Source organism: Saccostrea cucullata, unplaced genomic scaffold, assembly GCF_032062105.1.
Source record: "Saccostrea cucullata isolate Sc308-1 unplaced genomic scaffold, CSIRO_AGI_Scuc_v1 ctg513, whole genome shotgun sequence".
Classification (NCBI taxonomy): domain Eukaryota; kingdom Metazoa; phylum Mollusca; class Bivalvia; order Ostreida; family Ostreidae; genus Saccostrea; species Saccostrea cuccullata.
The window spans coordinates 149,646-175,560 of record NW_026920671.1 but is presented as its reverse complement, the minus strand read 5'-3'; the positions used below and the strand labels follow the sequence as shown (position 1 = coordinate 175,560).

Here is a 25,915-nt window from a genome sequence, read left to right as displayed (position 1 = left end):
TTAATCAAGACATTAAAAATCCTGTTTATAATTGTACACTGTATATATAATTATCAGAAAAAATGTTTTAACGAAACATTGATCCTAAATGAATTCTGCTGGAAAAACTGAAGAGGAGTGTACTAAAATAACTTCTCTATTTAGTTCACTTTTATTTAATAAATTTCCTACATTTACCACATTTACTTTCCCCGCTGGTAAAACTTCTTACTAACTGAGGATTTGCACACCTACAAATTTCATGCGCAGGTCGATACTTTTGCAACCGGAATCCGGGGGAAGGTCTCTGTGTAATGTTCGGGGGATTCTGCTGTGCCGTATAAAATTCGACAGAGCTGCTTGTCAAAGTTCCGAACAGATGTCGAATGGTTTCTTTAGTGGCATTGATTGGAACAAAGTTAGGAAAGAATTGGATCCGGAAACACCATATCAGGAAAGTGTAATTTTTCCAACTGAGAAATATCTTTGGATTCGTGAATCTTAAGTTTTCGTTTTGCTTTTGATAAAAGTGTTTCATATTTATCTTTCTGTCTCTCGAAATCTCTTAAATCGCTTTCCTCCATTGTTATTAGTTCCTCTTCGTATTCTTGCACCAGGTCATGCACTGCTGCGTGCCATCGTCTGCCTTGTAGAAGAACGTCATTAATTCTAAAGTCTACTGAAAGGTGACTGAAAGTCTACTGAAAGGTCACTGAAAGTTTACTGAAAGGTGACTAAGAGTCTACTGAAAGGTGACTGGAATGTCTACTGAAAGGTGACTGAAAGTCTACTGAAAGGTGACTGAAAGTCTTCTGAAAGGTGACTGAAAGTTTACTGAAAGATGACTAAGAGTCTACTGAAAGGTGACTGAAATGTCTACTGAAAGGTGACTGAAAGTCTACTGAAAGGTGACTGAAAGTCTATTGAAAGGTGACTAAGAGTCTACTGAAAGGTGACTGAGAGTCTACTGAAAGGTGACTGAAATGTCTACTGAATGGTGACTAAGAGTCTACTGAAAGGTGACTGAAATGTCTACTGAAAGGTGACTAAGAGTCTACTGAAAGGTGACTGAAAGTCTTCTGAAAAGTGACTGAAATGTCTACTGAAAGGTGACCGAGAGTCTTCTGAAATGTGACTGAGAGTCTACTGAGAGGTGGCAAAATGTTTTCTGAAAGGTTTATTGGAAGCTGACTGTGCGGTAGAGCTTTTCTGCCCAACCACATTTTCAGGCCTTTTAGACACTAACCAGCTGACTGAACGGCGGATTTCCATCCTTTGATTTCAATGGGTTGAATAAAGAAAATATCACATCACACACCTACAGTTGTTTTTTTTTATCTTATACAGTTTTTGTCTGCTAATAGATAATCATTTCTGACAAGAGATTATCCCTATGAAACTATGTGCATAATTTTAACTTAACAAAGGGATGTATTCCGTTGATGAATTCCGTTTGAAACATGGCTCTAGAAAGGATCTTTTGTGATAAAAGTATTTTTTGAGAACCAATAATTTTGACCATCTTACCTTAACTTTAAAGTTAAGCCTACTTTGGAAAAATAGAACATTGGCCATAACTTTTCATTGGTTTGTGCTAGTGTGTATATTTCACAGATATTCTACAAGTGAGAAGGCCATTCCTTGGATAATATTATCTTATTATCTCTCAATCTTGATATTGGAGTTTGACCTCCATTTTCAAATCTTTAACAATTGGTGCTAGGGTTTCCATATTTCACATGAGTATTTCTTGTAATAAGACTTTTATGAGCACCATTAATTTTGACCTTTTGATCTTGACCTTGGAGTCTGACCTACTCTTGAAAAACACAATCTTGGTCGGTACCTTTGAATGGCTGGTGCTGGGACATTTGTAATTCATAGGTGTTTTCTGTGTCACAAGACCATTCACTTGGCTCTATTTTTTTAATCTTCATTTTGGGTTTGGAAATTGACAAGCAATTAAGAGTAATTTTAACCTTTGTTTTGAGCTGCAATATTTGGACATTATAATTAGTGTTTGTTGTACATCATTGTCGTCTTTACATCAGTTATTAATTAAAAATACTTTTTGTGTATTTTGATTGCTTTCTTTTGCGTTATTTTTCGTACACCAATTGAAATGTATTTTATTTGAGTACCTCTCCAGTGTACATTTTAAATAGGGTTTACAGAGAGATTGATTTTATAATTCAAAGTTCAATCAATATTTAAACTGCACAAAAAGGTACCGTTCAATATCTTCACCGGGACCGTAGTTTAGCGAAAAGTGCATGTCTTTTTAACAGTAGAGCAATGATGATCATGCATGAATTATATTACATTAAATAAATAAATATCTTTAAAAAACTTTTTAACTTAGAGAATCATCTTTTTTCTCTTCCATTGTTTCCTTCTATTTCCTTTGTTTTTAGCTCACCTGAGCCAAAGGCTCAAGTGAGCTTTTCTGATCAAAATCTGTCCGTTGTCGTTGTCGTCGTTAAAAACTTTTCACATTTTCATCTTCTTCTCAAGAGCCACTGGGCCAGTTTCAAGCAAACTTGCTACAAAGTATCCCTTGGTAAAGGGGATTCAGGTTTGTTCAAATATTAAGGGCCACGCCCTTTTCCAAGGGGAGATAATTACGTATTAAAGAAAAATTAATGGCATTTTTAAAAAATCTTCTTCTCAAGAACTGCTAGGCCAGGAAATATGAAACTCATGTGGAATCATCCTCAGGTAGTATAGATTCAAGTTTGTTCAAATCATGACCCCTGGGGCTATGGTGGGGCCAAAATGGCAGTTAAAGTTTCACATAGGAATATATAAAAAAAATCTTTAAAAATCTTCTTCTCAAGAACCACTAGGCCAAGAAAGATGAAACTCAGGTGGAATCATCCTCAGGTAGTGTAGATTCAAATTTGTTCAAACCATAACTCCCGGGGGTAGGGTGGGCCGAAAATGGCCGATCAAAGTTTTACATAGGAATATATAGGAAAAATCTTTGAAAATCTTCTTCTCAAGAACCATTGAGAGAGGAAAGATGAAACTCATGTGAAATTGTCCTCAGGTAGTGTAGATTCAAATTTGTTCAAATCATGACCCCCGGGGCTAGGGTAGGGCCATAATAGCTGTTAAAAGTTTTACATAGGAATATATAGGAAAATTCTTTAAAAATCTTCTTCTAAAGAACCACTGGGCCAGGAAAAATGAAACTCATGTGGAATCATCCTTAGGTAGTGTAGATTAATTTTTTTTTTTCAAATCATGACCCCTGGGGCTATGGTGGGACCAAAATGGCAGACCAAAGTTTTATATAGGAAAATATACGGAAACCTTTTGAAATCTTCTTTTCAAGTACTTCAAAGCCATGATTAGTGATATTTATATGGAATTATCCTCAGATAGTTAAGATTCTAGTTTGTTCAAATCATGACCATCTGGGAAGTTAAAATTCAAGCCCCCCCCCCCCCTTACCTCAGTAATCTTTCAGTTCTGATCTGATATGTGCTTTTTCTTAGCAGATATTCTCAGGTGAGCGCTGTGGCCCCTGGTCCTCTTGTTAATTGAGGTGATATGAAATATGAATTCTTTTTATTTTAAAAAAGCAGGTTAATCTATTTATATTTTCAATTTGCAATGCATAATAATCAATGTACACGTACCAATAATTTAGATATGGCAATTCATAATTAAGCCTAAGATAAGTTGTGCAAAACATACCTTTCTTTTTGCTTGTCCGTTTCGCAATTATGTTCTCAATAAAAATAACCAATAACCTACAGGGTTGTCTGCTGTTTTACTTTTAGAATGCACCTAGCGCTCCTTGGCAAGCATATAAAACAAGATCGTAAATAGGCATTATTCAGGACGTTCAATTTTCAATAGTCGTTTGAAATAACTTTTTAAAGAGAAAAGTGGGTGCTTAAGAAGGCAACCTCTTTCAATGAAATAGTAGTTAGTTTGATTCCTGATATTTACTCCACGTTCGGGGGCATTGAGCTTTGATATCCTCCTATTCTTTATCGACTTATACTTTGCCCAGCCAGGCCCCATGTCCATAAACTAAGAATAGACTTTAGTCAAAATTAAGATTTTAAATATTCTACTAGAATTTGACGAAAATGTCTAACAACTTTCAAGTTTGTTAAATATCTAAATATTAACAAAACCTTTTTTGTTTCATTTTGAATTTTTTTTTATTTACACCGATTTGAAATTTTGACTTCAATTCTATTCTCAGTTTATGGTCTTGGGGCCAGGTTTCGAAGAAACAACGGTACCCCTGTTACAGATTGCCCTGCACTGCTGACTAAGGTATTTCCTGAACACGAAATATAATGGACACGAATCTAAAGTAAAATAAGTAAAAAATGAATAGAGTGACATTATCAATAATAAAGTGGCTTACATGGAGAACGAAATGTTTTTAAAATGTGTATTTGCTAAAATAATTCAAATAAAAGCATGCGTGCATTTTCATTTTGACATTTTATTTCTCGGCAATATATATTCATATTTTTACTCGATATAGTCCCGTAAATTCAAAATGTGAGTGAAAGGAGTTTGTCGTTTTTATTGAGATGCTTTATTGACTATGGGCATTTATGGACCATTATCGACTTAACTGTGTGACAAAGACTAAAACATGTTTTTCCATCGTCAACTACCTTAATTACTATTTTTGTCCCCCGCTTGAAAAGTGGGGGATATTAATTTGGGTTTGTCCGTCCGTCTGTCCGTGTTTACGAGAGTGCATTTATTGGGTATTTTTCATGCCAAGATTGTACTTATTGGGTACTTTTTGCTTATTGGGTATACCCAATAAGAAGTGTCGCTGAATATGCTTAAAACACCCTAATTGGGTATTTGCAGGTTAGTACCCAACAAAACTTGGACACGACGATTTGTCCAAAAAAAGTGTCCAAAAAAGTTGCTTTCACGGACGCACCGTGTTTTGTTGTTTCAGTTTTACATTCGGAACTCTAAATTCTCGAGAGTTCCGAAAATCAACTTCTCCTGATCCTGATCATAACAACGTTTGTTTTCATGGAAAAAAAATATGGCGACTAAGAAACACTTAATGTCAACAAGATTTTCTGATTGACAAGAGAAAAGGTAAGTTTATTCGATTAATATTTATCCATTGCTGGGTTCTTGTTTAAGGAAAATAGATTTTAATGTAATTTTGAAAACAATTGTGCACAAAATTAAAATAGATATATCGGAACAATTAATCCTAAGTTGCACTAGTCTTGTTTGTATTTTGAATTTTCTCTGTCTTTTTAACTCTCTTGAGGGCGAGAAGTATTTACTAAATGATCGTATATTGTTAGATAATCTTTAATAAATCGAAAGTGTTTATTATTTAAATTTATATCATAACCAACTATAAGTATGTTCTGACAATGTATATTGGAAAGGGAAATGAAAATTTTAACAATCGTGTTTTCCTAAATCAGCTGTAAATTATCAGTTCATGTAGACAGTATTACAATCGCAAAGTGAGCTGAGATGATGATAAATGGGATAATTGACAACAACTAAATAATTGTATGTAAGTTTATCTCCTCTGATATGTAACTTAAGAGATTCATTGTATTACCGAAAAACTTTCAGTCAAAACAGTGCTTCTTTCTGTCTTTGATTTTGACTGAGTGTCTGCTTTATTTTGATTTTTTTTAAATTATTGTTTTTGTCATTTGTTTTAATTAATTTAAAACAATACTGAAATTGATATAGGGCTACTATAACTATTTCACATGATGGGTGTGTAATTAGCATCACGCTACACCCGGGGCTTCCATTTTTGAGGATGGGCCTAGTGGTTTTCTGCACTGAGGAATCCCCTTGGGCTATTAGGAATTTTAAAATACACATATAATACATGAAAAGCACCACCGGTATTTTCACTCTTTTTTGCTATTAAATTCCCTAATATGGAAATATTCCAGACAGCATGCTCATATTATCCATAAATCTCCACAATTGCATCCATTTTGCAGTACTACAAGACTGATTTACTTAAAAACGACCTATTTCCTAATTTGAATTCCCCCCTTTCCTTTGTTTAATATAGCAATATTTGCTTGTACATATATGCCTCGCAGATATCTCATTATTAAATTATATACATTCACTCAATCAGCTCAATGATAAGTGTCATGCAATTATGTAGCGTTTTTTAAAGCCATGGCGTAACTTATCAAAAAATATATTTTTGAAAAATACAAAATTAAGTAAAGAAATATAGTTAATACATTTAAATTAAAGCTTTTCATACAATTCGGAGCACGGAGAACACCTCGTTTTATCTAATAATACGATTTTATCTTCTCTGTAATGTGTTATTTAAATCTTTTGTATTTTCTTCCAAGTCGGAGAAAATTCTGAGAATCCAAATTAAATTTTGATATCTTTATAACGCAATTGACTTTGATTTTGTAATTTACGGAAAATTTCTATCTTTATCATGTTTATATAAAGTAATAATACAAATAATAAGTTCTTAATTCTAGTCTAATAATTTTCATTGTACATACGCCATATATGGCTTTAAATGATTCAAGATGAAAACAAAATGATTTTTGCTTCGTTTTAATTAGACGAACTAGTGAATGACCAGAAAAGGAATATTAAAAATCTTTTTTTCATTTTTTTAAAATCATTAATTTATATATGATTAAATTTTACTCCCGAAAATTAAATTAAACTTTAATTTCAAAAAGAATCATCTGTAGTTAATACCCTGCAGGGCCCGTTTCATCAAAGGTCGTACGCCCAGTCGTAGCGCTACGCCGGCGTAAAGTCGGGACTAGCACGAATATTTGCATTTCATTAAAGAGCGTATCGTTACGCCTGACTAAATTTAGGCCAAAATTTTACGTCTACTCATGGGTAGGCGTAAGTTAGGGCGTAAAGTTAAAATAAGGCCTTTTTATTAATTTTGGCGATAACATTTAAAGTTCAAATGAAGTATCATTGTTTTGTAAATTTACTTTTTACATTTATGTATTCATTCTTAATCTTATATTTAAACCTTATAAAGTAACATATAACTCTAAAACATCCCCCCTTCCGACCATTCAATTAAAACGTGCTAGTCCGCCATGTACAATATAAGCAGCCCGAATTCTACCATGCATTAAGTTTATCAATGTCTTAATCTGAGCGAAATAAATATTCTTGTCCTTTTTTAAATGCCTGTTTTTCAGATACTGAGGTCGAATTTTCTCTAACTTGGCGTAGTGTAGTAACCCTTGGACTTCCGGTCAAGGAACTGTCATTCATGCTTTTGAAACACATGAGCCCGAAAAGTTGTTATGTAGTGTATATTTGCATCTGTAGCTCTCCCTTTTCTTAATTTTGAAAATTTCCAACATTAGCAATGAAAATGCGTGCTTTCAGTTACTTTGAGGAAATACAGGCATCACATCCGGAAGAGAAAGAAGGATATTTTTTCCGGACTTTTAGTACAAGACTTATAATTAACAGGTACAAAACCTTGTAAACCCAAAATATTGTCAATAATTTTATTAAAAATGCTATTTTTTGATTTCTGTTCAGGGAGCTAAAAATCAACTTCCGGTCATGGAATGAAAATCATTCAACCGTTAAATAACTGATTTGGCAAAGTAAAAGATGTCCTAACTTTTTTGGTACATAGTTATATCCCGTATATAATTTTCACCCCTAAAATTAGGGTGCTGCGTTTCTATTGACGGTGAGTATATTTTGATAAATTTCTGCTGAGAAGAAAAGATTGTCTTATTAGAGATTTCTTACGTTTTGACAATGCAGTCATACACATTTGATTGTGGTATTGTATGTCTAAGGTATTGTAAATCAATTTACATATATAACTGTATTTCTACACCCCGCTTCTACAAGCCGCACGGTACATGTATATGTAATGTATATACTATTTAGTAATCGGGATGTCCGTCCGTCCATCTGTTACGCTTTGGGGGTACTCATCTCTATCCGCAACTCCTTTCATATCACTGATTGAAATTTGTGAAATTTTCATAGAATCTTTATTATATATTGCCATTGTGCCTTATTGTACTTTTTGATCCGACACATATTTTGGGTTTCCCACAGCAAAACATGGACACTGCCATTATATTTATATGGAAGGCGGGGGGGGGATATCTTTTATTGAACTCATTGCTTACGGTACCTCTAGTTTCTTTTTCATTTACTAAAAAGAGACCCATTAAAATTGTCTATTTTGAAAAATATTTTCCAACAGCATATTTTCTGAAAAACAAAATTTACAAAAACAAAAACAAAAAAAAAATCGGTTTCAAAAGCATAGTTATCATCTTTCATGTAATTTTCTACATTTAAGAAAAAAATTCAAAAAATAACCCATCTTAAAACCAAATAGTTTTTGTCATGTTTGAAGAGTCCATTTCTTATTTACTTCTCGTCCACATGCGTGGATCCAGAGGGGGTCGGAGAGAGGGTTCAGAATCTCACGAATTTGCAGATTAATTAACATTGAATGTAGAGATTACTTAGTTAAGGACGAAAGTAATTATTTTCCTAGGTATCTGGGACAAGTGATGTTCCCGGCGAATCATAGACCCCAACCCAGGGAGGGGGTTGGGGTCTCATAGACAATAAGATATTTTTGAAAGTGGTAATAAATTATTGCTTTTATAATATCGATGTAAGACGGTGATAATTACACAGTTAAGTTCAAGAATGAATTATTCCTATTTTTTTTTTCTCAGACAAACATTGATGCAGAAGACATCTTTAATTTTCATAATTTTGTTTAAAAGAGCAAATCTTACATAGTATAAGATAATCTGAGCGCATATAAAGCACATATAAGATGAAAATATACATGTTTTTGATCCTGCATTACTTACATTTTAATGAAAACAAAATAAAGAGTAGCTGTAACTAAATTTTAAAGACAGAGTCCACACAAGTAGATAATTTTTGTAAGAATATCTTTGTAGTCATTTTTCCACACTCTCTCTCTCTCTCTCCTCTCTCTCTCTCTCTCTCTCTCTCTCTCTCTGCGTACTTTTAAAATGGTACATCACATTTAATCTGCAGATAGTAAAGAATTTTTTTCTATAACTGAACAATTATGAATCAATTGAATTGACAAAAAATTGATAAATACAGAGAGGATTATCTTACCTTTACCATAGTAGTAAACGTGTAAAATTTATTTCTTGACTCAAAATGTGTTCATTTGTAAACCGTTTGCATTTTGTTTTCATTATTTTTGCTTGCATATACATTTCTATTTAAAATTTTTAAATCTTATTCTGTCTCAAACTTGATTATTAGTATTTGTCAGTAGAATCAGTATTTATCGAATCATGAAATTTATTATCAAAGGCGAAGTTATTAACCTGTATCAATTTTGGGAAGAGGGGGTATGGCTGTAATTAAATTTCCAAAATGAATAGTTTTGCTTAATTCCGAAATACAAGTACATGTACTGTCCTTTTCATCCTTTCAATTTATTAGACTTTTATTATTGAAATATTGTAAAAAAAAAAACTAAAAATGGTTTCTTAAAAGATGCATGTCTCTTACATAACACTATAAACCCATGCATGTTTCAATTAGTGCAAGTATTAATTTATCTATAACTTGTGTTATTCTGTACTTTGACGTGCTACAGTTTATACATGTTTGTACGCTTTGGGCAATGTTTATGTTTTTGCGCCTGCGCAATGCAACGTTGTCAAGGACTTAGTCCTGTAACTAAGCGTATCTTTTACGACTAGACTTACGCCACTTGGTGAAACGCAAATTACGCCCGACTAAATTTTGGCGTAATCCCCGGAAGTACGCCTAAGTTAAGGCTTAACTTTACGACTTTTGATGAAACGGGCCCACTTTTTTCACGATGAACTTTTTTTTCAATGTTACTTTTTAATTTTTGCCTCTATATTTGGGCTTGTCACTTTTTACTCGGGGATAGTAACTTTATTGCCACAAAGCTGTGGATTTATAAAAGTAATCAATAATTACAATGGAAATTAAAACCATAATCATGTTCATTGAGGATTTTTCAATATGTAACAGGTCAAACAGGAACTTCAGTTGTGAACATTGCAGAGAACACACCCATCAGAAGATGACCCTCAGAAATAGGACAATTGTAAGTAATCAGTAAAATGAACAGAAATACTTCATGCCAACCATAAGATTTTTAGAGACATTTTCGCTTCTTAAATTAGAAGAGATGATGGAAAAACTTGTACATACTACATAACTAATAGGCAACCAACCTTTAACTGCAGGAAAGCTTTTGGTATGTGCAATACAGCTACATAAAACCTCTTTAGAATTCATGTTAAGTTTGAGAAAGTACCTTAGTATTTTTTTTAGTGTTTGCCAACATTTTCATGCACACTGTTTGCTTGTTTGTACTATCATTTTATTTTAAATTCTTCAGATGCCCTTTACCTTTGCCAGTTTAGAATCATTTGTTTTAAGGGCATCTGAGGGTTGGTTCCAGAACTTAACTAATTGTAAAGTAAATACTGGGGTACTATACGGTCATAGGTTATGTGAATACATGTATAACATTTTGGTCTGATAGAGGTGGCATACAGGAAAAGAAACAATACTAGATATCACTTCAAAGGAATAAACAGCTTCATCTTGTAGGTGTATTTTATTTAAGGATCACTACTTCATGTCTGATGTGCTGAAAGTTATTCATAATCTGTTTGACTGTAATTTTTCATATTTTCAACTTCTATGATATCCAGCTTAGTCAATTTTAATTAAATTTTGTGCAAAGCATACCCCAGGAAGGGGGGATCGAGTGTCAAGTGTGCCTCTGTCCCTGTCAATATAATTTCAAAGCAGTTAGTAAGGTTTGGGTCAATTTTAAATCCTCTTTAGCAGAACCATTGGGCTAAAAACAATACTAATGTGAAAGCTTTATCATTAAGTGTAGAGATGTTTTTGAAGATTATGTACCCCTAATGTACTGATAGTGTTACATTAGAAGTCTAAAATTTGCAAGGAATAGGTGTAAAATCTTCTTAACAATCAGAAGCTAACATACTGTCTAATTAATATGCAACATCGTTTTGTGTGTTGAATGATGATTCCATTTTGATAAAATTATGGCGGATGGGGGGTAGGATGAAGATGCAGTTAGACATAGAAGAAAAAAAAGAGTTGATAGAATTTAGTTTTTCTTCCATTTTATTTATCAATACATATTTCTGAATAAGAAATATACTTCTACTTCTTGGTTGGGTTTGATCAACATAAAGGGTGATCTTGCTGTAGTCAAGAAAAACATGTTTTATAGGGCAAAGAAATGCCTTTATCTAATTGCAGAATAAATAAAATGGACAGAGGCAGAACTGAAGGAGATGCATGAAATGAGGAATATTTCAAAGATTGCCTGAGCATAACCACTGCTACTGGATAAACATATGGCAATATAAAAGAGCAGGTTCAATGGAGGTATCATACAGTATAGGCCATGAGAGACCCCGAAGAAGAAAGTATTGAACAGAAACAAAAATAAAACCATTTTGACATTTATTGAAATATAGGTTCAAAGTCTTACATGTAAAATTTGGGCATGTAATGACTTTTCTCTAGTTCTAAGACTTATAACAGTGATGATTTGATTTAATATCTTTATCCCGATTTGTCGAAAAGATTTGGACATAGTGCATCAATTATTTTAAAGTTTTGATACAACGAATTCATTCATTGTACTTGTAACTAAGTTTTCTGGTGTGACAATGTTTTATCGGCTTCAAAACTAAGTTTGTGATTTCCAAACCAGATTAATGAGATCATGTAATATCTTTTAACATCGGTGACTATTTAATCCATTCTTTTACATCTCAGAAGTATTTGTATTATTACAGGGAAAATATGCATTGTACATGTATCTGTAATAAACAGGATTATAGAAATTTTCCATATAATACAACGCAATCTTAGCAACTGAAGGCAAATATTTTATCAAGGGTGTGATCTACATGTATTTATCAATATGGTTTTCAGCATCTTGCTCTACCTGTAATGACTTGCTCCAAGTTCCAATATTTAAATTTAAATTTTGCAAATATGGTTATAAAATTCTTTAAAAGCCAAACAGTTTAGGCACAAAATGCTTATATATTTCCTATCATTTGTAAAATGTACACTGAATGAGATGTGGAATGTTAGAATTAAAGTATTAAATATGTTTTGGACTTCTGTATGCTTATGCAGATAAATTTGAATTCAGCTAGGGAAGGTAAATGTCATACTTATTGGGTTTGCAATCTAATGCAAGAGTATAAATATCCAAGACAAATTTGACAATTTTAATGAAGGGTATAAGTAACCCAAGAAGAATTGGACAGGTAAACATCACCTGTTGGGTTTTATTCTAATGTTGGGATGTAATATCCAAGAAGAGAACCAATGTCCAATACCTATTGGGTTTTCTTTCTTATGAAAAAAAATTTGAGTTACCCACGAAAAATGTCCAATACCTTTTAGTTTATATACTATTGAAGGGATGAAGATATCCAAGAGGAATTGGACAGGTGTCCATTACATGTTGGGTAGTATTCTGATGAGGGGATTTTCAAGAAACCCAAGAATTATACAAGTGTCCATTGCCTGTTGGGTGGGATGTAGATATCCAAGAGGAGTTGGACGGATGTCCATTACCTGTTGGATGGTATTCTGATGAAACAATTCAGGAAACCCAAGAAGAATTGGACAAGTGTCCATTGCCTGTTGGGTGGGATGTAGATATCCAAGAGGAGTTGGACGGATGTCCATTACCTGTTGGATGGTATTCTGATGAAACAATTCAGGAAACCCAAGAAGAATTGGACAAGTGTCCATTACCTGTTGGGTGAGATGTAGATATCTAAGAGGAGTTGGACAGGTGTCCATTACCTGTTGGGTGGTATTCTGATGAAACAATTCAAGAAACCCAAGAAGAATTGGACAAGTGTCAATTACCTGTTGGGTGAGATGTAGATATCCAAGAGGAGTTGGACAGGTGTCCATTACCTGTTGGGTTGTATTTTGATGATGCAATTCAAGAAACCCAAGAATTAGACAAGTGTCCATTGCCTGTTGGTGGGATGTAGATATCCAAGAGGAGTTGGACGGATGTCCATTACCTGTTGGGTAGTATTCTGATGAAACAATTCAAGAAACCCAAGAAGAATTGGACAAGTGTCCATTACCTGTTGGGTGGGATGTAGATATCCAAGAGGAATTGGACAGGTGTCCATTACCTGTTGGGTTGTATTTTGATGAGGAGATTCAAGAAACCCAAATAGAATTGGACAGTGTACACATGTTCAATTGTTCTTGGGTAGTTCAATCCCTTCGTCAAAGTACAACCCAACAGGTATAGGACACCTGTCCAATGCCTGTTGGATACCTTCATTCTGTCCAACATGTAATGGGCATTTGCTTATTATTAATTGGTCATGACTCAAAAAGGTTTCTCCATAAATACTTAATTTTGTTATTCAAGAAAGGTTGAACAGAGTCTGAGATTGTGTTTTCGCAATTCAGTTTTTTTGCACTTAGGTATTCATATATTTTAATATTAGTTATTTTGAAATATACAGGTTATATCCTTATTGTTAAGAACACATTAGTTAGGTGTTACAATAAAAGAGCTATATCACAGAAATTGACAAAAATATGGGTTCAAAACAAAAGGTTTTTCAGTCTTGTCTGAAATTACCAGCAAATATTAAATATATAATAAATTTGAAATGAATAAAAAACAATAAGAAAAAACCCAATAAAATACGGACACGAGGATTAATATCCAATAAGATTTGAACAGTAACTACCCAAATAATGCTCTCTCGTGTGTACACTTTTTTTGTATCCAATAAGCAGTATCCAATAGGACTTGGACTTGATGTACCCAATATATAACCAAATGTGTGTCTAGCCGTCCGTCCGTCCGTCCGTCCGTCTTTCTGTCTGTCTGTAACGCTTTCGTTTCCACACGATATCTCGAGAACCCTTTGAGCTTTTGCAATGAAATTTAGCATAGCAACTCCCTATGGACTAAAGAAGACCCCTATTGATTTTGAGGTCAAAAGGTCAAAGGTCAAGGTCATAAATAAGCAAATTCTGTCTGTTAAAACACTTTCCTTTCCACACGATATCTCTAGAACCATTTGAGCTATTGCAATGAAATTTTATATAACAACTCCCTGTGGCCTAATGAAGACCCCTATCGATTTTGAGGTCAAAAGGTCAAAGTTCAAGGTCGTAAATTTATACATTCTGTCTGTGTGTAACACTATTATTTCCGGGCGATATTTCAAGAAGAGTTTGAGCTTATGCAATGTAATTTTATATCAAAACTCCCTAGGACGTCTCTCGCCCCTCTCAAAGTGCCCCGCCCCGTTTGTTTTATTAGTATTTATAGTATTACATGTCGCTATTTTTAGCGCAGGGGCATGAGGAGAGTTATTGTGCATAAAACAGGTTCTCGGCGGACTTTATGTTCTTATTACATCTATTAGAACTGTTTAATAAAGGCTAAATAAATCAAACACCATGGATTGTGTAAAATTTTGAGAATACCGAACATGAAAACATGAATATACACATGTATGTGACTTCACTTCTGCATATACTTCACAGCATTTAAAGCGATTCCGTGGTCTAGTGGATATGTCTCTCGCTTCAAAGGTGAAAGGTCCCGGGATCGAATCTGCGTCGAACCTTTCTTTTTTTTTTTTCCTTTTTTTTTTTTTACTAAATGATAGTATTCAGCATGTGAAATGAAAAATTTATGAGGTTATAAAATCATCATTACAGTGTGATTAAAATTCCATATAAAAAAAATCTTCTATACACATAATGAATAATAAGCAATCAAATCTTTATATGTATATTGACATACATGTATTTTATTTGCTTCAGTATACATGTATACATTTAATAATTCTACAAATTCAGTCAGGGGGAGCCGACTTTTTCCCTAAGCGGGGGACACGAATTCTCTGAATTAGCTTGTTCTAATATCACTTTGCAGAGATAGAATACGAGGGGTGATCAAAGAGTTAGAACAATTCAGACCAGAATATTATTTGGCACATATAGTCATACACATGTTCTATAAATAGCATATGATAAGTTATGTTTTGCTTTATGATTGAGATGTCACATTGTGAAAATGACCTTAATTTGTAGGTTACTTGTGACAAAAATTGGTCGACCCAGTCTTATTGAAATTCTTTTGCAGTAGCATATAAGAAATTGTACAAGGTTTATGAAAGTAAAAGACTTTACAAGATTTCAATCATTAATTTGATAAATTACTTTCGTGAAGAAAGGGAAATGGTCAAAAGTGAGCTTTGTTATGTTGCCTAGCGAAAGCAGTCTGTAGAAGAGATGTGTCCTTTGTTGAGCAATTTGTTATGAAAGGTCGCCAAAATATAGCTAGAAATAAAGAACAGTTTTTACAATTATACAATAACTGTAGAGATCACTAAATCTTTGCGACACCTTATATTCGTGAGATATTCCTTTGAAATTCTAAATTATCTTAATGAATACTTATATATACGCGAGAATGAAATTTTCACGAGCATATTGTCTCGCATAATTACGCAAATATATAGTTCTCGCGAATAAAGAGTGATTGACAGTATTAAATCCCTAAAATATAGTATAATTTAGACTTAAACATATCATATATGATTGAAAGAAGGCGCTCATTGTATATCCATATTGGATAAACGACGTTCCTAAGCTTAAGACAGAGGTCGCAGGTTGTGATGATCATCATGCACATTCTGGGAAGGATATCCTTACCCACCCATCCTTTTTCCAAGATCAGGCTATTTCTGACAATTTATGTTCTTTCTTGTTTTACAAAAGTAAATGGGATTGTAAGAAATAAAAGACCAATATACATAATATTTTACACTATACTATACATAATAATGTAGTCTTTGGAAACCAAGTTTTCCAACAAACGTCTGGAATTAAAGATTAAAGAATTAAGGTCACTAATTTTGCTCCTTTCTTAGATGAACTGTTTTCATATTCCTAGGAAGCAGAAGTTATTTCAAAAACTGTTAGAGAAGGGGAAACACTTGCTTTTGTGTTTGATTCAACATTCAGATATATCGGTGATGTTTTATCAATTACAAATACAATGTTATTTAAATATATCGACTTGATACATGTACATATATATCCCAAATGAACTTGAAGTAAAAGACACCACAGATTCTGCCACTTCGATTTCATATTAAGATGTCTTACTGACGATACACAATAAGGGCAAACTATCAAATGAATTGTATGACAAACGATATGACTTTAGCTTATCTATCGTCAACTTTCTTTATTGATGTAGTAATATTTTACTTTCAACCGTTTAAGGTGTTTATTTCTCCCAACTCATTTGCTGCTAAATACCTTGTTCTGAGTACTATCAATTTTAAAAGGAGGCATGCTACAAGGATTTTAACAACCTCATGTAAAGCCAGCATTTCTTAATTCTATGGTCATTGTAATATCCTTGTTAGCAAATATCGACTACTAGTATCAGAGAGTTGTATGTTGGCCGGCCTGATTCGTACTGCATGTTAACATTTCTTTACAAGATTAATCTATGCAATGTATTCTTGATCTATTTATTCCGGCGGGTGTGACCACTCAACAGGGGATGCAAACTCCTCCTAGGCACCTGATCCCAATTCTGGAATTACCATGTGTCCGTGGTTTATGCCCCCTTCACATATATTTTTTATTGCTTAAAGAATTTACTTTTAGACCGATCATTATCGTTATCTTCAGATTAACATTAATTGCTGCATTCGCTCCAGCCGCAAAGTATTTTCCTTCATAATTGATACTTTTTCATTCAAAAATTAAACATTATGAACTAAATATAATGCCCCTTTTTGGAATGAAAGTGACATTTATAAAATACGACTTATTAGATTTAGTGTTAGATGTGTACACAGGTAAAATTGCAAAGTATGTTCAACATATGGTTCTCAAAACATATGGTGAACATATCACACATTTACCTGTGTAGGAATTTGTACACGTAAATAACTGGTACTCAGAATTAAAACAGGTGATGGGAAAACTAAAGTATAAGAAATGCTAACTTGAACATTAGGTTAATGCATGAAAAAGAGATAAATCTAAATACAAATAATTTGATGACAACTTTATTGTTAAAGAAGTGCATCTTACTACAGGATAGAAATGCAGATATATATCAATGCATAGAAAATTGAATGTTGATGTTAATAATGATAACACAAAGAAATTCTAATCGTTCTAAGCTTTCTTTCACCATGAGGGTTTACCAAATAGGTTATTTATGAAAATTTGAAATTGTTATCTAAAGTTCTTGTTGGTAAAAAGAAATATCTGAGAGTACATATTGTTTTATTCACCAGTATTTTAAATACACAATCATAATTTTTCATATTTAGAATCAAAAATTTAATTCAATTTCAGTAAATATACAATAAAAAACGTTATGAAAATCTAAATCCTCATAGTTAGATTATATTTTAGATATACACCGCACAAAACAATTTAAAATAACTATAATATACAGGACACCCATTAACCTAAGAAACTAACTTCGAAAAGTAAAAAATCAGTTCATTTATAAACATAGTGCTTTTATGTGCATTTAAAAGGCAAAGGCAAACTTCGTTATGTATTAACCTATAGAGCCAGAAGTGTTTATGTGTTGTTTTTACAAAAAAAAAGCTTGTCGATTTCAATTTTTGTCAGTTACTTAGTCTACATACATGTAGTAAATTAATTTTTTTCTCATAAATTATTTTATTTTAGTATGCAGAAAAAAGGGGAATCTTTTTCATTAGACCTTTACTTTTAAGTTTATGCATTCGACATATTTTGAGTTTGATATGTCAAATTGGTATTTGATAAATTTTCTTTTCTTTTCATCGTACAAAATGAAAATATCTACAACATTACTTGGTTTGTAATTCTTGATTATTTTCTAATTAACGTCAAATTGTAGCTATCTTAAGCACCAATAATATGAACAACACGTATACTTTCCATGCAGAGCAATAAGTAAAAAAAAATACAAGTAGTAGAGTCGAAATAAAGCAATGTGATGCAATGAATTAATTTCATTATAAGTAAGATATACTCAATAGAAATCTATCGCAACTTATTGCAGATAATAATGACTGTATCGAGTATCACCGGATGAATAATTCTTGTTCTCAAAGAAAGTGTGCTATACTTAGTTATAGTTCCGCTTGAATGTGTTTTAGTTCGATAAAATAGACAGTTTCCTCTTTCGTTCATGTCTTTTTTATATAAAGAATGGACATGCATAAAAGAAAGATAATTGAAGAAGAAAAATACAGATGATACATATGTACTATCAAAAGAAAAGCTTTTAAGAAGGCGAAGATTTAAAACATACAACTTTAAGATCGACCCAAGTGGATTCACATCAAAACTCTTAAAATATACATATAATACATATATAAAATATGGTGTTTAGAGTCAGCAGTATATCAAATTAAGCTTTTCTGACTGTAAAGAGATGCATATATATGCACCAGATTGTCAAAAAATTCTTTTCTGTAATTCAGAATCTAGGACAGAGACCCCTAAAAATTCCATCTTTAAATTTTCCAAAGATCACAGCCTATCAAAATATCATATTATTGTTTAGGGAAATATTTTCCCTGAAGTACGTTTAGGCCAACTTCATGCAAATTCAGTGCTTTAGAAAATTCATTGTTTAAGCCATTTTTGCATGGAGTTTAATTTGAAATGTTACATATGATTTCAAAATGCAAAATCTAAATATCAAAACACATAACAATAAAAAAAATAATAAACACTGGTTTTTAAATGTAACTTTTTCCTGAATACATTTTTTAATAGCATTGACCAGGGTGATTAATATAATTAAAATCAGGTATAATTAATGCATGAAAATGCGTAAAATCCCCATATTGTGTATCTTTGATTCCGCGAAATTGGGCTTAAGCAGTATAATTTCCCTGTAAATATTAAAAAAAAATGTAGCGCATATTCGTTAAGTCAACGTTTACAAGACGGTTTCAGGATTCGAGAAAGTTTCGATGCCACATATACCCGGCTGTCTTAATCGTGTTATTTTGAACTCTTTAGACACAAAAAATATACTCTCCTCCCAAGACACTGACGTTGATAAAACATTATTTGTTGCTTTATGCTTTATTTGTTTATTGGTTTGTTTTTAGTTTTTTTTTTTTACAGAATGTTGCATGGGATATACACTCAATTTCGAAGATTTAACAATATCCTATATCGAGAACTTTTACGCGAACGTATGGATACATGTACTAGCAAATTTTGAGCAGTCTGTCTAACCTGTAAAAAACAATGAACCAGATATGGAATTATACATTGAAAAAAGAATATTGTATACACAAAAAAACAAGTTACGATAGATATTATGTTTTCTTTTGTTTAGTTTTTTCAGGAATGTCAATTTACTTCACTCATTCGCCTTGATAATATGTCATTTCCCTTATTTCTCTCACTGTTCCATTTTTTGTCTCTTCATGAATCTACAATGTATATGCAAAAAAAAAGAAGAAAATATTCATAAAAATTTTAATCAATTCAATATCAATAATAGTAAACATTAGAATACAAAATAAAAAGATTTTAGCGTGCAGATATATAACTTTATCAAAAAAAGCTGTCGAAATATTAATAAGCTTTATATGATGGAGGCATTATACGTACATGTCGTGCCTGTAGGTAACCTCCTTTTGGTATGTTTGGGAGTTGATGCGGCATGACGGCCATATTATTATATCTGTATAACTGGAGAGCACCATCGTTCTGTGGCTGTGCAGGGCCATTGTATTGGTTAACTGTGCCGTGATACCTGTGGTTTACTCCGTCATTATTTGTTTGCGTTTCGGAATCCATATTTCTTCCTTTATAAAACGATAAAATTTTATAAGAAGAGTTGCATTTAGATATTTAATTCCAAATAAATTATTAACATTATCTTTTCCCCCTAGATGATAGATATAAGGAAAAGCATAGAACTCAGAGTCAATGTTCAAAAAGAAATGTATGTATTAAAGTTATTACAACACGTGTATCAATCGAACATATGTTTTATATCGAGTGTATATGAAAAGTGTCGGTCTGATTGGTTAAAGTATTTACAGCACACCTGTTCTAAAGGTATTCTGTTAACAGGTCTGGACGATTTCCAAATATGGAAGTCAAGAAGGATAACTGAAAGTTGCTATAAATGTACATCATGTACACGTAATGATTTTTCTGTCCAAAACATATCTTTAAAGTGACTATATCAGTCAAAATCATGGTCTCTTTTCAGATATTTGTAGCAATTATATAGAAAGAATGATGAAAATTATGAATATGACAATTAATTTGCAAGGAAAGACTGCACAATATAAGTGACGGAAAAACAAAGGTTGTATCTATCGTTTCGTTTTTTTCGTGTATGTCAAAGTCACGTCACTCTTATTTTTAGCTCAAATTTGTAAAATAACATTCAACTGGAGCATTCAAAGATGAGAAATATGTTCTTAAAACTTTTTAAAAAGATTCCTTGAAATGTTTTGGTCTACTACTACAATCATTCTATGTTCTTGAGACCATCGTAACTATGGAAACTTATTCAACTTTTCTGCGCACGCGTACATTTGGGAGGAATAAGTATTAAGCAATATTTTCGGTATGGGGCATACAGAAATTATTTTTACTTTTATTTTTTCCCTTGAAATTAGAATTTTTAGCTTCTGAAACCTGTTATTTTCTGAAACCTAATACTTTTAGGAAATGAACAAAATTAAATTTACTCTGTTCATGCAAAAATTCTACATTTGTCGATTTTCCACTTTGAGCGTCACAGTGTCTCCTTAAAAAGCAAACGGAAAACACGTGCTTTTTTTTTTTTTTTTTTTTTTCCTCAAAATGAATTTTTTAACAACAATTTTTAGAAGTAAGATGAAATCTTCTGAAGAATAAGGTATTCCTCACCTATTTACCGTGAACAACTTTGACATTTTTATTTCGGTAAAAAAAATGCATGATACAATGTAATTGTTTACGGAGGAATAAACCACACCAACTAGTTCTTATCAAGTATTATAACATTTACCAGAATATACTACAGTGTATATCCCAGAAAACAGCATGTTATTGGACCATTGATGGTCCAACAATGCTCCTTATGTTGGGCCACCTTATGCATTTAACATTGGGCCAACGGTAATTTGCTCATCAGCCCTTAATCAGACCAACTTGTTGGCTTATTGTTGGGCCAATTTAACAGACAATATTGGGCCATTGTTGGGCCAATGTATTCTTTCAATAGTCGGTAAACATCATTTTTGGGCCAATGTCGGTTTGTATTATATTGGCTCTCCATCAGGACAACTCATTTGCTCTTCACTGTTTTTGAATACTTGATTTGAATACGCAAGTTCAGTAAACTTCGGGTATTAATGAGAACGTCTAAAAAGCCATCCTTTACTAAAACAATGCTAAAATAAATCTCGCCATAAAGCCTACTTAAACAAAATCATGTTTCTAGCATCTGCAACGTGTTTGTTACCGACAAACAGACACTCAAAGGGTAGAACTAAGGGTATGCCACAGTATTAGATAACAGAAAAAAGTTAGGTACTGTCACTTTCCAACTAATCCCCCGAGTCTCCTCTTCCTCCTCCCTTTTTTCTTCTCTGTCCATTTCTTCCTCCTCCATCTCTAGATCTGTCCTTGGAACACCTTAGCCATTCTTTGATAGTGTTCTCAATGTCTTTGTTTGTAGAATCTCCAGTAGCTCGTTTTTCTCGAACACTTTCTAAAATTGCATTATTTCATACTTAAATACATTTATTACTTTTTTCAATAAAGAGTAAGCATACGATTAAATTTACAAGTAAATCACTATATCTTTAAACTGTCAACATGGTCAATTAAGGGATATCCGTCTAATTACTAGCATTTGGTTTCATGATGTGATTACGTAATTTGTTTGCGTGATGATCTGCATTATCGCTGAAGGCATTTATGCATAAAATTATCACTCAAACCAATCGATTGATCATTATCATGAAACCAAAAAATCTGACAATTATTCCTTATATTTACATGCTATTGACTCTTCTAATTTTAACCACCTCCCCCCGATTTAGATTGTCGCCCTATATAAATTCAAGGTAACGTATTCAACGTAAATTTGTCGATACAATGAACAAATTTTAAATAAAACCACCTGATTTATGTTTTAGTATTGAAGAAATTTTGTTTTAACTTCAACATTTTCAACATGTTTGACCATGTGATCGACAGTGTTGACCCTACAAGAAAGCAAACGTATTATAAATACTTACATACTGGATGCAGATGTGCAAGGTATCGGTCTCAGTAGGCTCGTTTCACTTGAAAAATTGCGCGGATATTATAAGTTGCCCGGATGATGTCTGCCAATGATGCTCAGCCAGATTCATGGTATTGGGACAACTTAGGGCCGACGCCATTCCCCCAACAAATATTCTCTCTCATAACAACAGTTTTATGATATAATGCCAACAGTCAGCCCAACATTGGCCAAATGATCCATTACCAACAATCAGTATTCCATGTTGGACCATTGTTGGCCCAATAGAGGGAACCCAACAGCGATAATACAACCATAATGTAAGATTGGGCCAACGATGTGCTGCTATCAAGGATGTTGGTAAATACAATCTTGCTTAATACCCATTCAATTTTCATCGATGATACTTAAATTCCATGTGTATACATCCAACTCACAAAAATGTTACTCATATGGACTACATAAAGTTTAAAAATATCACGGATTTCAAAAGCGCCGAATACTAAGCTATGCTGACTTTAAATTGGCAAAAAAGGCGTACAACGCGGAGAAAAGAAAATGATTATACATGAATGAGTTTTATACCAATATCTTACCTTGCATACCAGAAACTGCATGGACGGTTTTGTTATGAACACTCAAAATATAATTAAGACCATTATCCATTCGATAAGATTTCCATGTCAGGTTTTTAAACTTGAAACTTTCCGTATTTATATAATTTTTACTACGAAAGTTAATCTTTTGGGATTGATACCTCCTAGTGACATATTTTTAATCCCACTTAAAACATTTTCTAAGCTTTCAAGTCGTGTTTGTTCACGGTAGAATTGTCATAAATATCATATTATTCCTAAATATGCATAAAGTTAATAAAAATATTGTTCCAAAAAATCTTTTACATTTAGATCTTACATACGCTAAAGCTTGCATGCTTTCACCAGCTCTGGGCGATTTCCAAATAAGGTAGGCCTTTCAACTGCCGCTAGGGTTTGCTGTTATGAACGATAACTCGTTGCTGAAACTTGTTTAGAGCAAGTCCAAGGTATCTAACTGTTTATAAGCAAGTCAGTTTTTAGCATTTCCCAAGTGTTTCTTTGCTGTCAATAGAATCCAGTGGTTTTAAAATTTAGCACTAATGTTAAACTTATTTACTCTATAGTTGTGGACATCGTTTAATTAGATATAAGTAAAATTTTTAATTAAAATAAAAAGTGAAATCTACCCTCCTTCTTAGTTCTAACCTGATAAAATGTTTATACTCGGTCGTTCTTCTTCGTGCTAGGTAACACAAATAAGATGATTGATTGTTGCATTTACTTGTAAAAATATATATATTCATATAGGAAGCGCAAAAGTGCGCACCAAAAAAAAAAACACGTTATTATATTTCCTTCCTAATAGCAATCGTCAAAGAGAGTTTAAAATATTGAAATATAGTCTGTTCCCGATTCAGTTGACCCATTTCAGGTAGAGTGAAGACATTCTCCTTCTCTTGGTCAACGCTTTTGTGTACAAAACAATGTAAGGAACCCTTTTGTGTACATAACAATACCAATGCTGAAGCAGCCTATATGTCATTCTTATAAACGATAACTCATAAATCGGCACTTCATTGGTCATTTAATTTTCACCCCTGAGTTACCTGTCCTTAAAACACAACATCGTACAATTCAATTATGAATAATTAAACTTTTAATAATTTAATCAAATGTATGCATAAACTATTATCTTTTTTGATAATTTCATGTACTTATAAATCTGTCTATGAAAAGTCTTTTACTATATGTGCAACTTGAAAAATTAGTTGAAAGGCCTACTAAATGGCATTCGAAGGCTCTTTCTTAGTGCAGTCAGACATTTCCCCACCCACCCACCCTCACGAGTATCATGTTTGTTTTATTAATTATATGTTTTTGTTTTGTAGATTGTATGAGTTGTCATGAAGGAAAGTTGGAAATGTATATTTTGTATATAATATTAAACTGCACTTAATTAAGAGAGCGCTTCTGTATTATATACGTGTTGTTATTTATTTTAGTAATTATTTAAGTTCGTTTGAATGGAAACGAATAAGAACATACCAGCTCTAGATAAGGACAATTTTTTAAAGAAGAAATTGATTTTTAAAATTGTAGATTATACATGGATTTTGTTCAATGCGCATGAATTCTTTAAGAGCGTATTGTTTTTTTAAAATAAGTACCTAGTGTTATCAATCATATAATACTTGCAAGAAATAAATATCTAAAGAGGCAGAAGGAAGAAAGATTCATAGCACTCCCTACTTTTGAGACGGGGTCACGTTGACCCTGTCCATTATTAGACTGGGTGACGGAGTCACGTCTATTAGTTTACTGTCAGGGCCCTCAAAACGGAAGCCGTGGTGATAACACATGAATTAAATCTACGCTATTTGAAAGAGTTCAGAAATTGTTTTGATCAAAATATATACATTCTGTATCAAACTTAAAAAGGTGATATGAACGTTTTCTAAATCAAATTAATGAAGCATTTTGAAAAAGTATACTCAAAATATTAATTGTAAAACACACTAGTGAACAAAGTATTACGACTGCGCTCGCATCATCCATAAGATTATTTACTTCCGGAAAAAAAAATTCAGACCAGATGAATACGGACTGTTCAAAAAGGTTTCTAGACTTATCAGCTGTTGAAATTTCTACTTCAAATTAAATGAAAAATGCGAATTTATATTCTTCCTCATCAAAGACTCCTGGTCTAACCTCTAGAATAACTTTGTACCCAGTTCACAGATTTTTATTGTTTCTAGATTATTTGAAAGAGGTTACTGTTTGTTTTCATCATCTATTTCATTGCTATTCTTAAGATGAAAGGTCATTGTATTTTCTGCTTCTTATCTAAGTTAAAAGTGCATTTCTCAGTAACCTATTCACACCTCTTAACCCTCACCTGTACTCGACGTTGGGTGGAAACAGAATAGCTGGCACTTTTTACAAAGAGCTAAGCTGCCCCCCACAGTAATTAACGCTACGATCCCAACAACAATGCCTGCAATGGAGCCACCGCTGAAAACATATTTAACCAAGATAAAGAAGATAATGTATTGGAAAGTTTAATATTCTTAAAACAAAGATAATATTTGAGATAAGTATACTTTTCTTAATTTTCTTACCTTATTGTTGTATCTGAAACAGGACGATAGAATTGATGTGAAATAGAAATGATTTTTTTTTTCAATTTAACAATAAATTATTATTTTAATATATTGTAAAAGTTACCTTCAGAAGACGCCAACACTGGATCAAAGCAGAGAAAAATGCAAGCAAGCAAGCAACCTGAAGGAAATTAAATGAAAACATAAGATATATCAGTGGTTTTGAAAATATAGAAATTTTAGAGTTGCATACGTGCCTTTCATATTCATTTTATCATAAATACATGTAAGAGGGGGCAAAAAATGAAATATTTATTTTTTCGAACACATGAAACTCTTAGGTGTTTCATTTATGTACATGTAGTAGTAGAGTGTATCACCTAACGAATCAGTTTAAAGGAAAAAGTATTAGATTTTAAGAAAAAAAACAT

General features: G+C 32.7%; 1 long non-coding RNA gene across 1 annotated transcript; it reads left to right on the top strand.

Annotated features, from left to right (window-relative positions):
• The first annotated feature begins 4,690 nt into the window (after positions 1-4,690).
• LOC134255189 (uncharacterized) lies at positions 4,691-10,096 on the top strand. The gene is made up of 2 exons (XR_009989473.1): positions 4,691-5,076; positions 10,021-10,096. It is a non-coding gene; the product is annotated as an uncharacterized LOC134255189 (long non-coding RNA).
• The last annotated feature ends 15,819 nt before the right edge of the window (positions 10,097-25,915 follow it).